This window comes from Emydura macquarii, unplaced genomic scaffold (genome assembly GCF_026122565.2).
Source record: "Emydura macquarii macquarii isolate MOO-44397 ecotype Brisbane River unplaced genomic scaffold, CSIRO-AGI_Emac_v2 contig_2422, whole genome shotgun sequence".
NCBI classification, from domain to species: domain Eukaryota; kingdom Metazoa; phylum Chordata; order Testudines; family Chelidae; genus Emydura; species Emydura macquarii.
In genome coordinates, this window is record NW_027132559.1 from 4,213,210 (window position 1) to 4,238,228 (window position 25,019).

The following is a 25,019-nucleotide window of genomic DNA, read 5'->3' on the forward strand; positions in this document are numbered from 1 at the left end:
GACAGCTTTGAGGACTCTGCTTATGCTGCCAGTCACAGTCACAAGTGGGGAGTGCAATTTTTCAAAGCTCAGTCTCATTAAAACATATCTTCGATTGAGAATGGCAGACGAGAGACTGTCATCGCTTGCTATTTAATCACTTGAAAATGCCATTGGCCAGTATTTGGATCTTTCTGACGCTGTGCTTCAGTTTGCAAGGGCAAAGTTGAGAAAAGCGACCTTTTGAATTAAAGGACTAGGGTTAATGTTCTAAAGCATTAGCATTACTGTAACACTATTTAATACCGGCCAACCCAATGTCGGTGCACAGTTCAATTTCTTGAGGTTAATACATTTCAGTTATTCTTAAAATTAAAATGTTTCTATAAGCTTAAAGGAAACAATTTTTTAAATTTTTTTATCTATGACATGACTAAATACAGATTTATAGATCCTAGTGTGCAAATGTATCGTCTTATATTACAAGAGTGACTCATGCATGCAAATCGTGCATCAAAGTCATGAAATGGGCTACAAATGTAATAAAAAAATAAGGTATTCAAAAGTTTAACAAAAGGAGAGGGGGAGCACAGAAGATGTTCTTTGCCTGGGGCGCCATTTGGTTTAGGGTCAGCCCTGGATGTGGTTGGGGGGAAAGGTTACGATAGAGAGCTATAACTGGAGGGAGGGAGGCAGCAATTGAGTGTCTTGTCCGGGAATACAACTAAGGACCTGTGGAGCTGGAGTGGCGGAAGTATTTCTGGGGAGGTGGTGGGAGGGAATAACCAGGGTGGGAGGTTAAGGTGTGGGGCTGGGAGGACGGGCACTTCTGGAGAGCATGCAAATACCATGGGAGTTCTGGGGGAAGGGAGATACTGAGGTGCAAAGAAGTTAGTCTCACCTGGTGAACTCAGGAGGTTCACTGCCTGAGGGAACTGGCAGAGAGGACAGCTGCTCCAGCTGACAACCCACCATTTGGGCCAGCATGTTGCATCCACACTGGCCTTCAATCAGCAGAGCCTGCACTAATTGGGACTCTGTTGTGGTTTACTGCACAAATCCTAGCCGGGCTAACTTGCACTAGTTGTTGGCCCACTGATGGGTATATAGCTGCCAGGGGCATTTCAAGTGGCCACAAGGAAAAAAATGCTATTTCCCCCTGCAAATGCCTCCAGTGTGGAGCAGGCCCTGCCTGGCTGAATGGGCCTGCTTGTGAAGTGAACTACCTCTCTGAAGAGAGGCAAAATCTAGGCCTCAGTGAAACAGTGTTTATCAAGTGCTTTGAGCTCCTCAGCTGATGAAAGCCGCTATAGTAGTCAGTCCAAAGCATTATTTTTTTTCATCATTTATTATTAGACTGTATAAAAAGTTTTGTCCCAATGTCCTAGTGTGCTTGAGTACGTATGGAATTGTATGACACAGCCTTTGTTATGTCATTATGGAAAACAAAAATAATACTATAAAAACAATCGAAGGATTTCTCCTCAGGCATCTCTGCACTTAGTTACTATTTGCTTTCACTGGTCTGCTGTTGATCTCCAGGATAAATACAATCACACAATGTATTTCCTATGGCCTGTGCCTCAGCGGGCCGGGGGAGCTCATTTCTTTTAGTTTCTCTTTACCTGTGCTTTGTGACTAAACACAGCCCTCAGTGTTTAAGAAAGCAGGCAGGGCTTTTATTGTGAAAAGAGCTTCTTCAAACTAACTGGCCTTTCCCCCCCCCCCTTCTCTTCTCCCCTCCCCACAAGGAGGTGGGTCTGGGCTGCGGGCTGCTACACACTTTAAAACTAGCAGCTGAAGTTTGCCAGTTGTATACTGTGGATATGCACTAGCTGCTAAAGCGCGTTTGGGCCCACAGTACCAGATTGTACCACTCACACGCTGTCCAGCACACAGCTAAGAACAGCTCCAGCAAGGAAAAAACAACACGCGCTGGATCCTTCTGTAAGGTTTGATAACAATTTAGCAGCAAGGATTTATGAAAACTAAACTCCCTTTGGAATAATGAGCAGGAGATACAGACAGCAAAGAACCCCTGCTGAGCACTGCAGGTTGGTTGGGATAGGCACCCTGGAGTGACAACATCTGGCTGTAATTAAAAAAGGAGAGAAAAATGGAAAAAGGAGACATGTTGATTAGTAGCTGAAGTATTTTTTTTTTTACTAGCTTCTTCTGGAAACCCATTGCAAAAGCCCTACAAATGGACTATGCCTAAGAACCACAGGGTTTAGTGTCTGAAAAGGACAAGACTACTACAGTGTGCACAGTGTCTTCTGCCGGAGATGAACACAGAAGGTAGCTAAGGGAGAAGAGGAGGAGCTCCTCCGTCTGCATTACAAAGATATGGTATGACTTACATGCTTTACTGCAAAGTTCCTGGTGTGAAAAGATGTTTGGGCTGTTAAGAGGCATTAGCCATTCAGGATAGTCATAGAATTAGCCCAACAGGTCATTTCATTGTTCAAGATGGTGCTAAAATAATTGGGATTAGACTTGTTTAGATTGTTTGGTGCACAGGTAGGCAAACAAGAAACTAATCTGCCCCATATTAAATAAGTGTTGTCTGGATTTATCCTTTATAATATTATGGATGGACAGTCAAGAAACTGCAGAGGCTTTGAAATACAATTCCCCAGAGGTCAGTGGATAAAGCTAGTCTGGTATGTCTGGTTATTCAGAAGAATGCTTGGGCCAGTTTGCTCTGTTTGGTCAGCTAGGTGACCTTGTGAAACAGTAAGTGTTTGAACAGAGAGGGTTTTAAAAAAAAGTGAATAAAGAAATAAACTATGCAATTTCTAGTGACATAGTAATACATAACTGAACTGAATAACTGTTGTTGGCAGACACAGGCTCAAAGGGGATGGATAATGAGCACGATAGTGAATAGTGGAACTCTGCTACCCTCATCATCAGTCTGTACAAACTGATGAAGGGAATGGAGAGAAAAATCTAAAATTAAATTTCTGAAGTCACTCAATCAGCTAGTTTGCTGGATTTTCCCTTTCTAGACTTCCGTACATAACCTCCCAGGAGCCTCTGTTTCTTTCTGCCATTCTGATGGTCTACTTAAATGGAAGGGGCAAAGTTAGTGCCATGTGCAAACACAAAATTCCTGTGGTGAAATGTTCTACCACTTTGTCACACCCATGACACAGAATTTCAATCACAGTTTCACAAAAAAAAAAAAAAAAAAAAAAAAAAAAAAGGTAAATGGGCTGCATAAAAAGTGCAAAATTGAGAAACATCACATTTTCACAAATGGTCTTGTTTTACCAAGAGAATTTTCTGAAAACTAGACCCGCTTTAACTTGCAAAAATGCTCAGATTTATGGCAAATATTTTATCACCTGCTAGTACAAACATGTGAGCCTGATGTTGAATGAAACCACATTTCTTTTTCCCTTCAGTATTGGGTTTCATGTTAAAGGGGAAGTGTCGGCCTCTGTTCAGGGTATTTGTGGTTCCTGTAAAACCTGCTACTGTGCTTGTGGACATGCACAGCACACAGCAGAGAACACATCAGTTGCAAATGTCTTAAGGATCCCTGTCCATGGTATGACTTTGTAAACTATTATCAATCAAACCCTGCACTCCTGGTCTATCAGTCAACACCATTTATTGCCTACTATCCTGAGGGCAGCACAGGATGGCACCCAGGGTAAGAGTGCTTCAGAAACCCTAGCACTAGCTAGCGACTGAGAAGAGAATTATATAATCCGTAGGTATGCAAGTCTCTTTTGGAGATTAAGAATGCAGAGCTTTGTGTTCTTAAGGTGAGAGACTTACAGGATTTAAAAAAACATACAGTTTTGCATAGTTGTGCACTGACAAATGCACATACTGAATAAACCCATAAAGTTGATGGTGCAGCTGCATAGAACTAGTGCTGTGGTATCATCTGTGTAGCTGAATGCTGTTGGGTAGTAGAGAACTCAGGCCTGATTCTGCAAACTCTTAGCATATGAGTAGTCCCACTTTTAGCCAAGACAAATCCTCAGCCTCGGTCATGGGTGTTTGCAGGATGGTTAAAAACTGAGAAATCAGTGTACAAATTCAATTTAGCACTGCTGAAATGTGCTTGACTGAAAGCCCTGGAAATGCTGTGTGCCAAAGAGAAGTTGCTAAGGCACAATGTGGGGACAGACATCATGGATCTGTCCGGGCTATATATTAAGATACACCCAAAACTGTTTATTTTATCAGTGAAGGGTTGTGTCTTGGCACCTGCAATGAAAAAAGGCAACCCACTCTCCTAACAACAGCATTTCTCCAGTGGCATCATGTCTTATGCATTGGTCTCGGGGGCTGTTATTTTTTTAAATATAAAGCAAATAGCAATTGTTTGCCCCACCATGAAGAGTATAGACCAGTCTGTTTTCACTCCTTTCCTGTAAACTCACAGGTGGTGGTGGTAGATGTTACCATGCAGAACTTTCCCATCTGGATCATTCATGATGGAGGGCTTGATCCTGCCATCACTTACACAAGTGAGTAACTTTACTCATGTGAGTAGTCTCATTGAAGTCACATTAAGAGCGTCTTCCTCCCAGTCACATTAAGAGAGTAGAGTACTGGATCTTTGGAACCTGTCTCCTTTTGTATCAGAGTCTCAACTACAGTTAGGTGAGAGCAGTCTCCCTGGGGAGTTTCATGGATTTCAATAGGACGATTCACACAACTAAAGTTATCCCTATGTGTAAGTGTTAGCAGCACTGGGTTCTAAGTTGGCTGTGTGTCTCAGCCAGGACAAGCAACACTTCTAGTTTCTGTTTTCAATCAAATGGCATTGTCTTTGTCTTTCTGGACAGCTCAGTACCAAGCAAGACTCCCCCAGGAATTTGAGTAGGACTGTATATGTGTGGCACTGGGTTTTTTTAAAATATTAGTTATGGATCATTCAACAGTCTTTATAGTCATAATACCATGAGCCTTGACCTTGCCTTTTTATTAAAACCCCCTCAAATGCTGATTTCCCCTCTTTTTTGCCATGACAAGCAACCAGCCACATTGCTGAGACAAGGCAGCATTCAGGAATGGTTGGGCTGGATGCCATGTGAAGTGGAGGTGGTCAGAATTGACAGTGTCCTTACAGGCAGAAACTGTGCTCCCTGGGGCTTGGGCTTGTTTCATGTTTATGGCTCATCTAGTGCTGAGTTGTCATTTGGGAGCATTGCGGAGCAGGAAGCTCCAGGGGGCACTCACCCTAACTGAGGTGGAGACCAATAAAACTGGAGCCTGGTTTTAAAAAGTAAAGGATGTGATGCTTGTTCTTCATGCCTGTGATAGGCTGGGAGCTGAAGGATTTAGGTACAGGGATGTGGAGGAGCAAGAAGATTGTTGAGAGGTGGCAGGAGTGCTTTGAGGAACTCCTCAACCTAATGGACATGCCCGCCTTTCAGGAGGCAGTGCTTGAAAGCCACGGTGGGATTGGATTTATTTCTGTTGATGAGGTTGCTGCAGTGGTAAATTGCCTTGATAGTGGTAAGGCAGCAGGGGTGAATGAAGTTCATCAGGAGATGTTTAAATCACTGGACAAAGTCAGGGTGTCATGGTTAACGTGCCTCTTCCATGGAAGGCAGGTGCAGTACCTAGGGATTGGCAAAGCGGGGTGGTGATCCCCATCTTTAAGAAAGACGAGAGGGGGTGTTCTAACTACAGGGTGATTACATTCCTCAGCCTCCCCAGCAAAGCTTATGCCAGGGTGCTGGAGAAGAGGCTACAACCCTTAGTTGAACCTTAGATTCAAGAGGAACAATGTGGTTTCCATCCCGGATGAGGAACAATGGATCAGCCCTTTGCTCTCTTGCAGATACTTGAGGGGTCGTGGAATTTTGCTAATCCAGTCTACCTTTATTTTGTAAACCTGGAAAAGGCAGGAAGCCCTGTCACCTCAAGTCTCTGGGGTCTGGACTGTTACCCTGCCCCGTCCAGTGGGTGACTATTCTGAATGCTTAAGAAGGCAATTTCTCACTTACACCTACTGACCATAATGTATGTGGTGAGTGGGCGCTTGGGGCTGGACTACAGCCTTACTCCACCCATCTGAAGCCAGGCAGGGCGATTACCCCCTAAAACACCATGTAAGACTACAAATGTTATTACTGATCACAAACATTATTTCCAGGCACTTAAAATCCAGCCACTGTATGTGATGCTCTGCCCTCCTGGAGCAGTGAATTCCATAGGCTGCCTATGTTAAGAAATACTTCCTTTCTTATGGTTTTAAATTTACCAGCCATTAATTTCAAGTGACTCACTTGTTCTCTTATTATGAGACAGCCCCAAATAATTTTAGTAAACTCCTCTCTTTCCTAGGCTAAATAATCCCACGTTGTCGGCAGCTCTTTTTCTTGCCCTTAAGAACAAGGGCACTCAGAGTAGGGCCACACCAATGCGCTGAGTTTACTATGTTCATTTGACCATTGGGATTCATATGGGAAAGGTGTGCAGCAACGTTGGTGCTGTGTGGCTCTCCATGTGATTGATTATGAATGCACCAGTGACTCAGGAGGTAGTTAAATCCCAGCAGTGGGCAGGAGATGCAGCCTCCACAAATGGGCCAGCATGGGTTGCTTGAATGGCTGTTTCCTTTCATCTCTATCAGGTTGGATGGCCACATGCCACCTATTATACTTTCAAATGTGTCATCTCAGTTTCTCTCGCAAAACTCATCACTGTAGAGGGGACAAAGCCAGGATCCCCCCACCTGGTAAAGTAAAGGTTAAGTGGTTCCATCCTGGAAAGGTTCTCTTTCACTCAGCAGCTCCCACTCTGAACAGACTTTTGTACCTCTGTCTTCATCCCACTCAAATCTTTGCACTACATCCTGAGTGAGGCAGCCAACTGACAGCCATCAGTTGTGTGTTACAGAGTAGCAGGCACCAATGCATGACCCAGCACAAAGTTTTAAGAGTAGCATAAAATCACTAGCTGCACTTATTGCAAAGCACTTTGCGTTAGATGGAGTGTGAGGGGCACTACATAAAACCATACCGTTTCATATTTTTCCATCTTGATGGAATTACCATCCTTTGCTATGAATGCCTGAAAAGCCGCTAAGTATCATTTAAGATTGTGGTACCCACTCCAATGAGGTGGTAGTTTTATTTATTTTTCTGTGGAGTGTTTTTTTGATAAGCCTATTTTCAGTTTGTTTTTAACTGCCACATTAATACAAGAAACCTAGAGGAATTATTCTTTTTCCAAAAGGGTTTGCAGTGCACTCATTTTGACAGATTTCTCACCTGCTGAGGACAGTGTCAGATTTCCTCAAAGGCAGTTTGGCAGAGATTGCTTCAGCCTTTTTTTCCTGGACAGCAAAAAGGAATTCTATGAATGCACTAAAGCACCCCACATGAAAAGGGAGAGACTTAATACCGATGGCCCTGCACTACAGATGAATTTATTGAGAGCAGACAGAATTGTTTCTACATGATCTGCCCTGGAGTTCAGAAAGGTATCCTCCACCTCAGTTTAAATCACTCCTCCAGCCCTCAAAAATTAAAAATAAAGCACAAATGATAATGGATGTGACTGTCACTGGAGTGACAAGTTGAATAGACAGGCTCTGGTGTTCCTGTCCCACTGCAGTCTTGGAAGACACTTGTGCAGGAATAGATTCCCCAGGCACATACTCATCATGGCACTGATTTACAGTCCTTCTTGGCAGAGGTGTAGGGAAAATCCACATGCATGCTGAACACTCAGATTGAAGGTTTTGGCCCTCAAACCACTGCTATTTTTCTAGATTTCGCTGTTGGGAGTTTTCAGATTCTGCCATTCTTAAACAGCTCAGGAGCTACTAGAACAGCCAGGTAGGGCTAGTTGTGGGGGTGGGAGATGGGGGACAGGAATAACCCCTTCCCCTCCACCTGGATGATGGTTTTAGTTTGGTAGTTACCCTTTCAGGATTGGTTGGCTGGGTTGATCCCTAACAAATGTGAGGTGCTGATTTGGTCTGTAAAGGCCTAACTGGTTTGGGTCCTGCTTATGGGACCTGGTCACCTCACTCTTCATCTGAGGCATGATGGCAACTGAGATTAGCTGAAATGCTGGTTTGAACAGATCTTCTCAGTGAGAGCTCCTTCACTCTGGAACTCCTGCCTGCCACCACCCCTGCAGGGGTGTAGTTTTGGCCTTCAGGGCATGCTGCCACAAGATACCTATTTTTCTAGGCTTTTCCTGGAGATAAGTGTGCCAGTTGTGATTTAGGGGCAGGGCATGAGAGGGCAGAAGAGTCCTTCTGTGCTTTCTTTGGCCTATTCAGTTGCTTTTATTCTTTGTGTAGAGCAGTAGTTGGGCACCTTACAAACGTGAATAAATAGCTAAGGCTGCCTCTGCCTGGCATGTGAGCTGATCTCTCTTTTTCACTGGTTAAGGAATTGATAAGCCTAAAGATTTAAAATCCCTCAATAGGCAAAGTTATCATTTGCTGAAGCATGGATCTTGCAACCCATTTGTTTCATTACCAGCTATTGGTATTTCTGGGGAAATCCCAGCCAAGGTGGGTTACTGAAAAGGCAAGCCAGCTGCCTCCAGGAGCTCTGATTACACATGTGATGCTGGAAGAGAACATATTTGCTTATTGCAAGCAAATGCCCTCAGAAGAAAAACAAATAACCCACAAATAAACTGCCAGGAGATGCATCCTCTGCAAATGGGCCAGCATGGGTTGCCTGAATTGCTGGCTGAGTCAAACTGCCCCCACCCAACCCCACTAATGCTCTGGAGTGTCACCTCTCATGAATCCACAGCTGTGTGCACAGACATCATGGTCATCAGCTAAACCGCACAGGGAATAGAACTCAGGCCCTTCTTAGCCAAAATCAGCAGCCTGTGCCCTCTGCGCTCAAGGAGACCCTCCGCTAGTTGTCACTGTCAGGAATAGTGAGGCTTATAGCTTCTTCGCAGGCCAGCAACTAGACAAGGACGTAAGCACAGAGCCACGCCCACACAGGAGACAACTGTGTTACACATACATCTCCTATCAAACAAACCTGATTTGTACTGGCCCAGGAAGGAGACGAGTCAGGAAATGGCTCCTCATCCTGGGTTTTTCTGCGTGGCAGCCTGATGCCACTCCACTGGAATCAAGACGCCTAGATTTCAGAGCATCTTCCCCTGCTACTCTCCATATACCCAGTGAACGCAGTGCTTCTCAGTGCTGTTTGCTGCCATATTTTACTTAAAAGTACATCTCTGTGAAATAGAGAGAAGGCAAAGCTAGACGCCAGAGCCCATGTAAAGAGCCTAACCCTGCATTTGGGAAAGAGGGTGAGGGAGCATCTTAAAGCTATTAACATCGAAGTATGGAGTGCAGGAGACTGTTTATATAGTGATGGATGTTGGCTTCTGGGATGAAATCTGCGGTTTTTAAGCTGCAGTATGCATAGCGTCTGGATGAAAAGTGCCCTTTCCATGAATCGCTGGCATGACAATTAACTCCATTTAGGCTGAAAGATTTTTATAGAAGGGTGGGGAAATTTGGGGAGTATTAGGAGTTCTTTATTTTTCTAGGTCAAAGTCACAAAATTGACTGGTTAGGCCACTATAGTATCACCAGCTACAAGCAACCTGTGGCATTTGAGCTGAACAGCACTCGTGACTAATATGTCTGCTCTCATTATCTGTTTCCCTACACAATTCCATAATTAAAATGCATCCTAAGTGATGTTTTCCAGCAACCATACCTAGGTATTTATATCATGCTCATCTCCGTGGTATCTGAAGGCTTAGAAGACCTGATCTGTAGTCTACTGAACTCCCAGATGTCAATGAACTTTGGAGCTGACCCAGTGTTTTTATGACTCTCCAGAAACAATAGAGCTACTCTTATGTCACTGATTGACTGTTTCTTGAACCTGCTGCAGTTTATAAATGGCCAAATTGCTACCCTTTGGAAGAAAAAAAAAAAAAAAAAAGTGTCTTCTCTGCAGATTTTTACTGATCATGGTGCCGTATGGTCCCAATTCCCATGCTTAATGTAAGGAACATTCTCAAGTTCCATCAACTTGCATGGAACTTAAACAGCTGCTTAAATGCTTTGCTGAGCTGGGATGGACTGCTGAATCAGGCCTATAGTGGGAGCAGAATGTCCAATGCAATGGCAACCCTATTATTATGTACAATTGCTGGAATTTTCTTGCTGACATAAAGCAGTTTTTTAACATTGGAAAATGAGGATTTTTGGACAAAGATTTTGTTTGATACTTTCTTCTTAGTAAAGGAACATGCCATATGGTATACAGCCAATAATAACTCAGCAGTGACATACCTGGTGTGTGAGGGACATCATAGGAAATATGCAGACAAACATCTCGGTTGTGACTGTGAGGTGATGATGAGCATGAGAAATGTGATCCCCTATCCTGAGAGACAAAAAGCCCAGGGTGAGTGGAACCCTGACCTGAAATCAATGACATAATAGATTAATAGTTACAAGGACATTATCAAGAAGGCCCAGAATTTGTTGCTTCTTTCTCCTCCTTCTTATACTATTTTGTAAAGTCTGTCTTTTTTTAATATGTGTTTACTCCTCCTCACAAATAAAATATTTCAGGCCCTGTGATGGGGGAGGGGTGGGAGTATTCCCCCTCTTGAGTGTCTGCTAGCAGCTGGGTGTGTACTGCATTCTCTTTCTTGCTCCTGGCACCCCCTGTAAGTTGCTGACCTTGCTAAACAGATCTTCAGTGGTTCAGCCCCCTGGCCAAGTCTCACAGTCAAATGGACAAACCCCTTCTGGGATAGTAAAGAGGTCAACAAACTGTCAACCCTCATTAGGGTCTTCAGCCCTGTCTCTAGGCCTTTAAATTCCACCCTTCACTTGGGCTTCCCAAGAGAACCTTGTCCCCTTCTTGGTGCTTAGATGAGATTGTCAACAATCCTTTATTACAAAGGATGTCCCTCCCTCCCATCTCTATACAACAAGATTGGGAGTTGCTGAGTGCTATAAAGTAGCAATTCAAACCCCTGGCAAATGTAGGTGACTACTGCTTATTATTATGATTAATAATATAATATCAGGGGACAGGAATGCTAAAAGTCCCTTATTTCTGAAAAAACAGCAACACTAGGCTAGTGGGGGAACCCAGGCCTACCCACTGCTACAGGTCCCAACCCAGGGACACTATAAACAGCAGTCACATGCTGCTTCCTTTAAGCAGTTACTGCTATTCCTTAGGCCTTCTCCCATGTAGCCCCTTTCTCTTCACCCATACCTCAGAGCTGAAGTTATCAGTGTCTCTTCCTCACTGAATGCATACACCACCAAAACCTGTCTTCCGGTTCTCCTCTAAGCTCCTCCTGTAACCAGCAAAGAGCACCCTTCCAGGAACTGACCTACTCAACCCCATTAGCTCCTTTTATCTGATCCGGCTGGACTCTGATTGGCTGCTTCTATGCAGCTTTTCTAGGCAGGCCTGGAGGATCCACCTTACACTGCTCCTTTCCTGGGGAAGGCTGTGGTAGGATTGCAGGGCCTCCAGTAGGGGGCCTTGAAGGGACAGGTACACCCTGTCACAGGCCCAGTTGAGAAAAAGCACATCAGCAGGTGCTTAACTCTGAGCATGTGTCTAAGTCCTATTGAAGCCAATGGGATGTTAGCGTAAGTTTAACTTCAAGCATGTCTAAGTGTTTTACTGAATTGGAACCTCAGTGATATTTTCTAAACATAAATGTAATAAAATATCCCCCCCAAAAACCAATGCCAGCAGCTCAGCACACGAGTAAGGCAATCAGAGTTCAGTTTCAAGCTCCCAAGAGGCATTTTAAAGAGTGAGGGCGTTGAAGTGGAGGGTGGGAGAAGGAAGAATTATTTTAGAAGTTGACAGCGGTACCTCAACACCATCCTATTAACTGCAACATTAGTACATTATGCAAAGAATATCAACATTCATTTTATATGTTGTAGCTAATATATTGCTTAATAAACAGTAGTTTAAAACCATCTTGCCTAACAAGACTTATTTGTTAGAATTAGTAGTGGGATAACCTGATCACCTTGAGATGAGAGCTTAGCAAACTGATTGAAATGAACAACCAAACTGATGAACATTTGAAAGTTGTAGGCTGGATTAATCTGACTTTGCTATTTTCGAGCTTGATTTTGGACATAGTAATTGAAGAACATTACAAGCCAGCTTTCATAGCTTCTTAGGGCATATTGTCTTTACTGTCTTTACTGTGACTCTCTTTTACAAACTCTTGGGAGCAAAATCTGTGCCCACAACACATGCACCACCGAGCTTGTTGCTGTGCTTAGCAAATAATTCAGACACTGAAACCTGTCTTAAATGACTACTCAAGTGGCCAATCAAAATCAGTTGCTTGACGGGTGGCTTTCTAACAAAGGTAGAGAAGGATTGCATTCAATATGTATCTGTATTCAACAGCTGTACAGTGCCTTGCACAATGGTGTCCTGGTCCACGACTGGAGCTCCTCAGCGCTTGTACACTACAAATAATTAATTATCATAATAATATGTTTGGGGACATTTTACAGTGATGTCTCAAAGCAGAAACTTCCTCAATAAGGCTTCAGTCCTGCAAACACACATGGGAGTAAATCTGAGGAGCCCTGCTGAGTTCAGTGAGATTTCTCATATGTACAGCTACAAGCATAAATGTTTGCAGGGTCAGAGGTTTAGTTGAGTTTTTACATATCACAACAAAAAATCAACGAAAAAGATCATCTGTGAGCAGGGTATATTCATGGATAATTCCAGTTCAAAAGGAGGTTTTGGGAGGAAAATTTGTAACACCCAAAAAGAGGGAGTTAGGATTAATTTTAAAACTTCTTCCTGGAATCTTAATTATAGAATTCCCTATTAAATGAGACTATTAATATACATTTCAATAGTTGCATGGTTATCATCTTTTTTCCATCGAATAGTATTCACTAGGCCATGACAAATGGAGGCTGGGCATGTTGTCTAGCTCTGCATCGAACCTTAAAATCTATGAATCTACATACAGGGTAAGAAGGATATGTTCTAGGAATTATTTTGGGGAAGGTCTATGGCCTGTACTATACAGGAGGTCAGACTAGATGATCACAATTGTCCTGTCTGGCCTTGGAATCTGTGAACCTATGAAAGTTGACTCAGACTCCAGACAACAACGTATTATTCAATACCTCATAAAACGAGCAGTAGTGTTTCAAGCCAGGGATACCTTTGACTCTGGCCATCTTAATTTAATAGCCAGCTGTACTAAATTCCCTCTGTGCAAGTCATCCATCTTTTCACAGCAGAATGATATAGGAAAACACTGAGTACTTGGCTCACAGAAGATGGACTCTGCCAAGGATTTCTACTAGTACACATGCTCGGAGAATCTGTCTGAAAGGTATTACATTAGGTTTGAAGAAAGGAATTTTTATTGTGGGTAACAAACTGTTTCCCCATCCCTGTGAACTAGATACTCTATTTATTTTTTTGTGGTAGTGCCTTGGGGCACTGTTCAAGGATCAGGGCCTTAAGTATGCGGTAAAGAGATAGTCCCTGCCCAACAGAGCTAAAGACTTAATAGTTTTAGCAGAAAATGCCACTAAATCTGAGGGTTCACATTTCTACAGAGATGCACTGAGCATATGTGCATTTTTCCCAAAGGGTGCAATTTTCAATGCCTGGTAATAGCTGCTGATTGTTGCCTCTGAGCTTGGCCAGTAAACTTTTTGCTACAGAGCTGAGTAGACACTGGTTACCACTGTTATGGATCATTATAGTGTATTCTCTTTTTCTTCTTCTAGTCCTCTCTCTTTAGACAAAGCTAGGAAATGTAATGCAAAAATGACGGAATGAACAAACAAACAAACAAACAAAAAGACATTCATGCCTTTCCCATGGCTGCATGGGGAAAAATTCAGGAAAGGCAAAAGGTGAGAGCCTGGATCCTGCCCAACGTAAAGGCAATCTAATAGTATTCTGCTGGTGCAAAGCAGCTCTAAAGCTGGCTTACCTAGGCTCTGGAGGATTTCCCCAGCATTTGGGCATCCTCAAGTAGTGTAGAGCAGCTGTTGTTGGTCCCGTGTCACACACCCACACTCACCCTTGGCTCCTAGCATAAGGGGTGTAAGTAAGGAAAATGAACATGGTCAGGGCTTCCTTATGTCAGCTGATCCCCCAGCAGCTGGAATGGTCCCTTGGGGCTGTCAGCAGCTATTGTAACTAACAACATGTCTACACTGGAGCTGGAAGGTGTAATTTCCAACTCAAGGAGACATACAGTACCTGCACTAGCTCAGTCAGCGCTAGCCTGCTAAAAATAGAAGTGTAGTTGCGGCAGCACGGGCTAGCTGTCCCCAGTGTGATCCTGTGTGAGACGCTAAGTGTGTACTTGGGGCAGCTAGCCCTTCACACTGCCACAACTTCACTTTATTTTTAACACGCTAGCTCAATCAGAGCTAGTGTGGGTATGTCTGCTTGAAGACGTACCCTATGAGCAGCTCTGGTGCTGCTCCAATGTATTCCAGGAATCAGCCCCCAGTGCCAGACAGCCCCAGGATTGGGGGAGCAAAAAGATGGGTCCTCCTGAGCTGCATCAAGCTCTCTTCAGCCACAGATCTGGATCTGGGTGAGGTATGCTACCCCCACAACATTAACTCAGCCATGGTATCATTTATAATTTAGTACAATGGTGCCCAGGGGCCTTCTGAGAAAGGGGGCCCATTGTTCTAGGCCCTGTACAAACACAGAATAAGAGACAGTCCCTGCCCTGAATTGTTTCCAATCTAAACAGACAACACAAATAAAGGGTAGGGGAAAGGCATGGAATATATAAGCAGAGCGAACAATACGATGGCTACAAACGTCACGTTAGTTTCACAATTTTGTATTCATTTTTTTGCATTTGTTTTGTTATCTAAATACTTGATAGACATCTGGCCATGCTACAAATGCCATTTATTGGACAAGGCTTTGGAAAGTTAAGGGTATGTTCCCAGAAATTGTAGGGATGGAAGTGAGCTTTTCAGTTGCTTTGATTTATTTAATGCTACTTGTGAGCTAAATTGGTGTTATCCATATGGATTTTTTGTAATGCTGGTGGGTGGTCGTTATTGTGTTTTTGTAAGACTAATTGATTGTCAGGTTGCCTAAAAATTTTGCATAGGTGTTTTTTTGCTATGATTTGAATCAGATAAATGCATACTCCTAATTTTTTTACCCAGTGTGCTTCATCAGTGCTGGAGTCCTCTGAGCAGGGAGGACACTGTCTGCTTATTTCCATTGATATCTTTTGTTGCTAGGGTTTTTGCCCATTATACTTCAGGACTGTGAAGTTCTCCCTCTTTAGATATCAACAATGTCAATTTGTTAAATTCGGCTTTAAAAGAGACATTGAAAACATACTTCTTGATTTTGAATTCTGCTAAAGTTGAAGCCTCCTAGGAGTAAAATTTCAAAGATAAAAACTCTGAGCTACACTTTAAAAAATGTAACCCCAGTGATCAAGCTGCACACACAGCTCCTCAAGATGCTTTGTGTGAGCAGCACTCTATTAGATTTGTATTTGATCAGCGAGAATTCATAGTGTTGGCTTATGGTTAGAAGAGCCTTTCTTGAAAAACCAAAACATTTCATATCTCTTGTTGGCTTTGTTTTTAGCGTGCCTGCTGAGAACTGAACTTAATTTCCAAGAAGGACATGCTGTACCTGCTAGTTTGTAAAACTGGCAAAGCAGAGCTGTATGTATCGTTTTCATTTCAGACTGAATGGAAGCCATAGCATAAATTGGAGCATTTTTATAGCATGGACCTGAAGCAAGTGTCTTTGGAAAACTACTTACATTGGGCTTGTAAATACAACATTGTTCCTGCAGCATTATATCTATCATCATCATTGACTGTTAAGTTTGCAATATTCAGCTGTCAGAAATAACATAAAGAGTATAATGAAACAATCTGTTCCACCTTGTATTTGGCTGTGACACTCTTTTCCCAGACCTGAAAAAGAGCTCTGAAGAGAGAACAGAAGTTGGTCCCATAAAAGATATTACCTCCCCCACCTTGTCTCTCTAATAAAGAATATACTTTCTTCCACTTTTGTTGTTGATGTTGTAAAGCATGAAGAATTCTTTTTCCAAGAATCAGGCAGCATGGACAATACTGGAGAGGTTTATTCACGATACCGGGAAGTCTGAGAAATCAGCTTCAGCTTCATGATGTTACAGTGGTCAATTATATACCCTTTCTTATCAATTACATAGTACGTTTAAATTCTTTATCTATTCACTTACAAATACAGACATTGTCACATCCGGAGAGACAACAGTGATAATGGTTGTTATATACATGCAGAGACACTTTTAATCACTTTACTTACATCAAGGATGCTAGGGTTACACTCGGTGGGGGGGAGGGGGAAAATCTTTACAGATAGGTGGCTGACAGACAGAAATTCTAAAAGCAAATGAGTTGTTCTTATCGAAATTAAAATCACTAAGAGGACATCTGGCTACCTGGGTCATCGGATGTTTGCACGAGCCATTGTCCTTGAGGATTAGACATTTACATGAGTTTTAATACCAACTTGTTAGCTGAAAACAATCTCAAGCCTTACAATGTGGAAGGGAAAACTTGACTCCCTTGTTAAAGCTGGGAAAGAGAAACTGGGACAACTCTTGGTTTGTTTGACAGTGCACGATTATAAATGCAGAGCAGCAGTGAAATAAAGCCATAACTTGCAGTGCCCAAACCAGAGCTTGCTGACAGAAAAGACAAAGTGGTTTTGGAAGTGAACAATGCGCTGACTATTTGGTCAGTAAACCAACTCAAGGCATATATCCATCTGGCTCCCACTGGATTGCTGTGTTTATCTGTTCTACAGATGAAACTAAACCTTTCATACAGTATTTAGGCTGTTTAGAGAGTAACCAAGTATGACTTGGCTAGACCTTTTTAAAGCCACACATACGATACATGGCTTTTGTTGGATATGCTCTTCACATACAGCATTTTCATACCTGACCTAGGCTGGTAATAGGAATCAAATGAAGTAACTACTGCGCATGACAAGAAATACTAGGGGACAGCACATCAGGGATGGACAGCTGCCTTAGTGACCCATCAGAAGGCAATGTCCCTGCTGCAGACAGTACTGTAAACAGACAAGAGACAGACAAAGAACAGGGAAAGGAGACAATGAAAAGAAATACATTAGTTTATTAAGGGTCAGATTGTGACTCAGGGAATAAGAGCTCCTCTCAAGTTCCTGTGCAGGCACCCAAAGCTTGGATTTGGGTGCCTGGGAATAAACAGGCGCCCGTGTGCCTACTTTCCTCCACCCTGCACACTTCTCATCCACCTGCTCTGGGGGTCATAAGCAGTGCTTTGGTTATGGGCACCTGAATCAGCACAGTGTGTGTTGTAATCTGCTGGAGATATAGGCCTGCAGAAAATTACAGTCCCATTGGAGCAAGGGAGAAGCAGGGAAGGAACTGTGAGCAGAGGTGTAATTGAGCCATACTGCCTCCTGGGGCTCCTTCCAGGCTCTAGCAGTGTATGCATTGCTCCTTGCTCAGGCCTGTGCCCACATCAGAATATAGTTCTTTAATACCAAGTCTTGGGCAATTCATTCAAGAAGCTGCCAGTAACCTAGGACATTACATTCTAGTCTCCAAAACGATGAGCTCTGGAATGGCTTCCCTTCAGACAGATTCCTCTTTGGAAAGGACAGGGCAGAAATTCATCTCTGGAATGAGTCATAAGCATTTTGCTTCTTTATTTCACACAATATCCAGCTCCTCAGCTGATGTAAACTGGCATCACTACATTGAAATAAATAGAGCTATGCTGATTTTTGGACCAGATCCTCCGCTGGTACAACTTTGCTTTCCTTTATTTTTCTCCTCCTCCTCCCCACTAGTGCTTCAAGCAAAAAATAATAGGCCAAATTCAGATGTGGTATGAACATAGGCAACTCCTTTGAGGCCAAGAGAGCTTTACCCACTTGCAACAAATTTCAGATATCAACCTGATGAGCACTGTACAACCCCCCAAGAGAAACAGGTCTGATTCAGCCCAGGAACTCTTTTCAAATGCAGTTGTTCCTGCTACTGGCAGATTTAAAAAACTGATTTTCAAGTGCAGAAGGAGCTGAGAAATGCAAATGTTTTTGTTTTCGTATTTAAGTTTTTCTAAGGGTTCTGAAGAGCAGAACTGCTTTCCCTAGGAGAAAACGTCTTGAGATACTGTCTCCTTGTCTTATCCCCTTCAGACTGAGGGCCTGTTGTTGCATTCAGAGGAGGATGGGAATTTCTGGAATTCATATAGCAGGCACAATCTTGAAAAGTGCTGAGCTTCTCCTTGCAGAATTCTTAGTGCATCTATTCCTGTTAGGCTTTGAGAGCACTCAGCACCTTGCAGGATCGGGTTTGCTGTATATGGCTGTTTCTCTATGTCAGATTTGTAATAGCAGGAGAGCTATGAGATAGAACTTGGACACTACGACTGCATAAAAAACAAGAATCAGCTGTTTCTATTCACTCTGATTTGTGCAGCAGAAAAACAAACGGTTCTTACCTACAAAAGGCTTTTTTATTTTCATGTTGTTCCAAATCTTTTCCATGTGTGATTGTAAAGGCACCGCTTGTGCATAGCATCAAGACAGCCTTGCATCTGGGCCTATTCCATTCTTTCCTGAAAAAGCACACTACTTTTCTTTTTAGTTCTCCAAGTAAATGACTTACAGATGGGAACCCGGGAGGATTTTCACTGGGCGCCAATAGCACAAGGTCCTTCCTGGTCCTGGAGACCTCTCTGCCCCACTTTATGTGTGGGTCTGTATGTGAAAACAATCATTCACTGATATTTGCACAGCTCTTTCTAAACAGTGGGGCCCGATTCTCCCCTCCCTTTGTGCCACCAGACAGCAGACTGAAGTCAGTGGAACTACACTTATGTAAGACAGACATAAATGCAGGCTCAGCAAGTATCTTTTGCTGAACTAAATGGTATTTCTATAAGAGAAGCCCAGGGCACAACCACAGTTTTCCTAAATAGGGAGACCAAGAGGTGCTGATTTTTTTTTTGGCAGCAGGAAACCAAACACATGATGAGAGGGCTTAATGGCACATCGAGAGAACCCCCATCCCAAGGGACACAGATGGAAGCTCCCTCCATTGCACAGAGATCTGTGGGGCTTCCCCTTCTAGGGAACATCATCTCCTTGAGCCCCAACAGCCCTGAGCTCCTCCCACCTCTCCCAGACCAAGGTGTCTACTTTGAGCCAGGGGGTCCCTATGATGGATCAGCGGCATGTATTGCTCCAGCAGCTCTGCATTGCAGACTCAGCTACCCTCGCAACCACTGAGGCAGCTCAACAGCTTGGCCTCGTTCAACGGCTTCATGCTGGGCTGAGGCAGATCCCGCAAACAACACCAGTCACCCATCTGGGGGAGTAATGGGGAGCTGCTGAAAGGAAAGGGGGTGCTCTCTGCAGTCCCCTGTAAAATGCGGCCCTGGGGGGTTTCAAACCCTGTACAGGCCTATGCAGGACAAGGCAGGGGGTGGTCTGGGCCCCCTCATTCTACCCCTGAGAGAAGCAATTAAATAAGCGCTATAAGATTTAATCACTCCAACTGTGCTCTCACTAGTTCTTGTAAGCAGCATGAAATCTGCCTAGTTCTTGGAAAGGAGACTTCCAAGAGAAGTTCAGGGTGCTGCTGGAAGCGGCGTTGGTGATTCTATAGCGGCTGTAGGTGAACACTGATCCCCTGCCCCAGGAGAGCCTTAGGGGGGTGATGTGTTGTCCTTTCGATGTGACATAAACCTAGGGCCCTAAGCATTTGTGTTCACTGAAGAACCCACAACACTTTTTATACAAGTAGGGATAGGTTAGCCCCAGGATCCATAACACAGTCCAACTTGGGGAGTTATGAGTGCTGAATGGCAGCCTCAATTCCACCCCAGAAGTGGCTGCAATTCAGAAATGAGCGCTTTCCCAAATTTCAGCTTTTTGCCACATAAACTCCTGGAAGCAGATTCAGCTGCTGGCTCCAATGCCATTAGCTTATTAGTTCTGATTTCAAGCTGTCTTCATATAAACTATTTCTTATCCCTGCGCTGGCTCTACACTATGCTGTTATGTCTGCATGGATAGGATTGGGTTTCCAAAGTAAATAGTTCCAAAGGCAGAATACAACCAACCCCCATTTTCTGTCCACGTTATGCTATGTCACATACCAGTAAGAATTCTTTGTCCCAAGCTTTATAATTTGGCCTTGTATCATTTCTTTGCTCTGCGTGCTGAACCCTGGCTTCAATGTCAGATTTATGTGACTAGTTTGGTTTGGCATGCAAAAGTATATTTGTTTTAAAGTTGATTTAGTTTCCAGTATTCACTGCAATTGTTTGAAAATTTCTAACTTTTCCCAGACAATTTGGGTCAGGATCTATTTTGCCATAATGATACATCTAAACGTATTAGAGTGTTTCAAATGCCCAAATTTCAATAGCTGCCCTAGCAACAGTTTGTGTAATACTTACAGTGCCGCCTGCTTAAAGAGTGTTTGAATCACTGCTGTACTACTTACAGGCTTGTATGTACATTGCTTCCTTCTATTATCTAATGCCCAGTCCCCGAGTGGGTAACCTACAAAAAGGCTATTTATACACACTGGATTTGAGTCACAGGGGTCCGTGCAAACACTTAAAAAATCTTGGTTCATGTAAGTTCTCCCTCCCACCCTAACCCTGCGTTTCACTTTGAGGTTCACTTGCTGCTGTTATGTTTTGTCTGGTTTTGTGCAGTCACCATGCAGACCCATTGGGTTTTGCATGGTCTCCATTCAAAACCGTACACTAACTCAGGTTCATTTGAAACTTAGATCTTGGTTCACCAAAAGATTTCCTATACATGAACTGTTATGCTTATAAAATAAACAGCAGTATCTTATTCAGAGGGACAAGGCAATACGCCACGTTTATTGTGAATACAAAGATTTTAAAAAGCAATTGCCTGCACACTTTTACACACACCCACACACACACAAGGTTTTACAAAGATGAAGTATAGTTACCAGCCTTAGTTGCTCGTGTTAGTTCACTGGCCAGGTGACTAAGACAGAGGGAGGGAGCAGAGGTCTGTTGGTGTGCACCGACGCTCCTGGAGGATGATTGTAGAACCAAACCCAAAGTTCTTATTTTGGGGGTTTTTTTTTAAATAGGGACAAGCTTTTATGTTATTGTATGGGTTTTGCTTTGTTATGCTGCATTTGCATCCTGGTATGATTATTAATCATCCATGTTTTGCATGCATGACCATTGTTATTTTTTATAGTTTGTTTTTGTTTTTTGAGGTGGATTTTAGGGTTATTAGGGTGGGTGGTTTTTGGCCATTTGGGTAAAAATTGTTATTTTTATTTTTTTGAATATTTGAGGCTGGCGCCTTTTCTTGTTATTTTTTGGTTTCATATACATACATTATTTATTTGTTTATTTATATTTTAAATTTTTAACATTTACTTACAACTTGTAACTGGAAGACCCAAGTGTTTTTTTAGAAACAATAACTTTTTCTAATTTAAAATATGAATTACTATTACAAAACATTCTTATTTAACATTGAACTTTTCTGTTTTAGAACATTTGCTGATGTTACTTTAAGCCGTGATTTTAAAACACGTGTACTTCAACAATAGCAACAGTTTTACAAAATGATCTTTGGTAACTTTACAAACAGAATAATCAATGACCAGATGTTAGTTTCGGACAAACAAATGGTGATTTTAAAACAACCTCATGAATAGTGAACAGATCATCCTATATGCCCAAAATACAACGCCCCACAGAGACTGCTGTGGTAGTTTGTCACATATCAAAAGAATAAGGGTATTTCACACAGAATCAATGTAACAAAATCAAGCTTTGGGTCTACAGGACTAGGGGTCAAGGCTTGTAGTAAAACATGAAGCCAGATGAATTTCTCCTAGCTTTAGGTTTCATTAAAAAAGTTTCAGCCAGATCCCGTTGTTAGCCCTAGTCCTAGTAACAGCAAATGGGAATTCTCACTGAATTCCTGTGTTACACGGCTGAGTTTGGAACAGTGAGTGCTGACTTCTATTCCCCATGCCACATGGATGTGGTTTAGCAAACAGCTGTGGTTTCTTTCACACAAAGTCATGTGGTTTTATTTTGCAAGATTTCCATATAACTATACTGATGCTTTGCAGAACCATCAGAATTTCTGCAGTTCCTACAAGTTCAGGGTGTATTTCAGGGTTGTATTAAACTATTATAATATTTTGGAATTCACTTCTGAACCATTCCCAGGATATATAGATTGAGATTTTCAAATGAATTTCAGTGGGTTTTGGGGGTCTTACACTCTTTTGGAAATCCTTGCAACAATGCCAGTGCACTGAACTACTCCTAGCAAATGCTTCTTTCTAGAGGAGGGAGAAATCTGGCAGTAAGTGGGGACAGAAAGTTATAAAATGTATCAATCTTTCAGAGCAGGAAAGTTCAAGTCAAGTGCAAATGAGACCATGGTCTCCGCTTAATCCCCAGTGAATATTTCCATACACTACAGCATGAAACAAATGCACAGCTAGAATTCTATACATAAAGGAGACCCAGTGCTGTAATAGATGGGGTTATTTCAGGCCAAGGCTGAGCTGTGTTGGCTGAACAATGCAGAGAAATCTGTTCACAATATTCCCATAACCAACTTACAATTTTTATTAGTCTCTTATGAGACTAGAAAACACTGCTACAAGGAAAAAGATCTAAGTCTTTGTATAGAAAGATGCATAAAACAAAAAGTAGGTGGTCTCCTTCCATTCACAATTCCATGCAATTGGTAAAGTAGTGATTTTTCAGGCTCCAAATATAGTAGATCAGCCTTGGATTCCTCCTACACACAAGATAGATTAACTCCCAGTCTTTCCCTATGAACTGCATTGCATATCCCAAACAAACAATGCATCTGTAAGAGGCTCTGTCAAAATCATGCCAAGTCAAACTGAACTGGGAAATATATTTCAAGTGTGGAAATGCCAGTAGTTCAATCAACACATTGTGGCAATCTCTGGTCATCTCCTCTTAGGGGACTTGTTGATATAGTTTTTGTACTACTTTAACTATATTTGTTTAAAAATTACACAAAATCAGTGCAACCCTCTAGTTTGGATTCAGCTATGGTGGTATAAAAGTGCTTCTAGTGGTATAAATTATTCCTGTAAATTGTGTGTAACCAGTCATAAAATCATAGAATCATAGAAGATTACGGTTGGAAAGGACCTCAGGAGGTTATCTAGTCCAACCCCCTGCTCAAAGCAGGACCAACCCCAAATAAATCATCCCAGCGAGGGTTTTGTCAAGCTGAGCCTTAAGGGTATAGTCCTAAAGGTACAGTCTCATTCAGCAGAGAGCTAATTTGGGAGAGGTAGGCGCTGGGGAGAGGAAAGAGGGGAAAAGATCATAAGAGCCTGAAAAGAAGGATTTAAGGCACAGGAAAAAAGTAAGTTAGTATCTTTCAGACTCATGGTAATGAAAACCATATTGTGAAATAAAACAACAGCAAAATGCTTTTCATGTGTGCATACCTTTATAATAACAGACATGTGGCAATGCAGCATATTCCAGCCACCATGTGGAGACTGTTGTTGTCCCTGGCTGCATCTCGGCTTTTCATAAGAAAGCTTGTGTTGTAATCTTAGGCAGACGCTGCAGCCGTTAGATCAGGAGGCGAAAAGAAACAGGGCATTGTAGGAATGCGACTGGCGAGACTCAGCTCATAAGAAATAGCCATGTGGGATGTGCTCCTGCATATGACTTGCAGTTAGCCTGGTGGAAAGGGGGCATCTTTCATTTTATTTGCAGCTATATATTCAGATATCTATTAGGCCACAATAATGAAATGTAAACGATTGTTGCAGTGCTAATTCTGTTCCCCAAAATACCAACTTGTCTCATCTGAGAACTGCCCGGTTACTGTTGTAACACAGCAAAATCTTGTGATACTCTTGTCACCCCATAAGCCACATAGAAATGCTTCAGCTAATGCCCTGGACACACTAATCAACTAACTCTGTGTAAACACAAAGGCTGAGATTGCTGCACTGCCAGGAGATGCAATACAGCAAAGCTCAGGCCAGGGTACAGCCCCCTATGGATAGCAGGGCATACAGCAGCAGTTGTATTTCACAGCACACCACTGCCCTCCCTCCCTCTTCCAATCTCTGAGCTGAGTTCTATTAAGATGAGAATCTCTGTAGCAGTGTAGGCTCTCCTGCTCCCAACCCAGCCCTCCCTTCCCTTAGCTCTGGCCTGACACATCCTAAGGCTGGGATTTGTGAGAGGGCCTATGCAGGGCAGCCCTCAGTAGTCCTATACAGAGCCTACTGCAGAAGAATTCTCCCAGCCACTTTACGGACTTTTATAGCTTCTACAATAGCCAAAGTGAGAATTCCTCCAGATTGCCGTCTGAATACCATTGCCCCCAGGGCCAGGAGGAACGTACCTTCCTTCAAAACTGAATTTACAGGAAAGTTATGCTAGGCCAAATGCCTATTTGCCAACACCTGCCGTGTGTGCTGGGTAACTAGATAAATAATAATATTCAAACACAAACGAGCAATGGGCAAACCTTAAGAGGCAGCAGCTAGGCACAGCTCCAAAGTTTCTCAAGATCTGAGGGTGCTGACACCTGGGTTGTGAGTTAAGCCTATAATAGTGAGAAGAGCTATCAACAAAATTCAGATCCAGAACCAAACTTCCTCACAGCTTGAGAGTGTTAATTTCCAAGGATTTAATTTAGGCCTATCTCACTCATCACAAACATAACGGGCATTCTAGGTAAATGTTCCCCTTACTGTGTGTACATGTGCAGAAATCTGAAACCAGAATTCTGCTGACTTGCCCTGTTCTATTTCCTGATTTTCTCTAGGGCTTATTCATCTAAATAGTCATAAACATAATGAGGATCCAATTCCATGAGAACTGGAAGGCAGTGCTTTTCCTCAGCCTAAGGCATGTTTATCTGACACAGGCAGTAGGAATATAGAGTTACTACTGATAGCTGCACCCGTTTATATGAAAC

The 25,019-nt window shown here is 42.7% G+C and overlaps 2 long non-coding RNA genes across 4 annotated transcripts in view; one reads left to right on the plus strand and one right to left on the minus strand.

Moving 5' to 3' along the window:
* LOC137162230 (uncharacterized) overlaps positions 1-25,019 on the minus strand; it is a 106,120-nt gene that overhangs the window by 51,515 nt on the left and 29,586 nt on the right. For 2 of the 3 annotated variants that reach the window (XR_010922333.1, XR_010922334.1), the window contains exons 1-2: positions 11,199-11,301; positions 10,256-10,387 (exon numbers count right to left, since the gene is read on the minus strand). This is a non-coding gene — a long non-coding RNA (uncharacterized lncRNA). Of the gene's footprint in view, positions 1-10,255; positions 10,388-11,198; positions 11,302-25,019 lie in introns of those variants that run through there. The other variant, XR_010922335.1, reaches the window with a different exon arrangement.
* Positions 1,780-15,881, plus strand: LOC137162231 (uncharacterized). Its single transcript, XR_010922336.1, has 3 exons — positions 1,780-2,328; positions 4,385-4,469; positions 15,585-15,881. It is a non-coding gene; the product is annotated as an uncharacterized lncRNA (long non-coding RNA).